This window comes from Chrysochloris asiatica, unplaced genomic scaffold, assembly GCF_000296735.1.
Source record: "Chrysochloris asiatica unplaced genomic scaffold, ChrAsi1.0 scaffold00001, whole genome shotgun sequence".
Lineage (NCBI taxonomy): Eukaryota > Metazoa > Chordata > Mammalia > Afrosoricida > Chrysochloridae > Chrysochloris > Chrysochloris asiatica.
In genome coordinates this window covers 59,171,228-59,172,012 of record NW_006408519.1, presented here as the reverse complement: position 1 = coordinate 59,172,012, position 785 = coordinate 59,171,228, and positions in this window count along the sequence as shown.

Sequence of the window (785 nt, the reverse complement as noted above, 5' to 3'; positions counted from 1 at the left end):
AAGGCAGGAAAAACATAAGTTTTTTTTTTTTTTTTTTTTTTTTTTTTTTTTTTTTTAATCCCCCTCCACTAACCAAAGCAATCTTTTTTTTCTTCTCTTTTTCCCTCAGAACAGAGTATTTGAGATGCTATTTATTCTGCCCTACATTCCAGAGAGTCTTTGTGAAAGAAGCCAACATAAAGGAGGGCATCTTCTTTCCAGAATTGGCCTCTTAAAGTTCTCATGAATAGAGATGAAGCAATAACAAAGCTTTCAGAGAGCAATTGTATAGGATAGAAATCTACATCATCTGTACTCTAGCTGAGGAGGATGAATGCTTTAACCTTGAGACATGCTTTCATTTTGACTCTGCGTAGAAGAACATCTCTTGGAAAAAGCTACTACAAAAGATATAGGCAAACAACCCATGTCAGATTCATTCACTGTTCATGCATCTCAGTATCTACTTTACACTACATGTTTAAATGGGGAAACACCATCCAAGAATATCTAAATCAACTGCATGTCACTAAGTGACATATTTATTCAAAATATTAAAATGAAATATTAGAGCCAGCTTCAGCTGTATATATCTTTTAGGTGCCATCTAGTCAGTTCCAATTCATAGTGACCTAAAGTACAACACAGAGAAACACTGCCCAGTACTGCATTATACTCCAATATGAAAATATGTCTTTACACAGTTGATTTTTTAAAATATGTATGTTTGAATTTTTTATTGTGAATTGGGTATAGGTTTACAGAGCAAATTAGTTTTCCATTCAGTAGTTCGTACTCTTATTTCA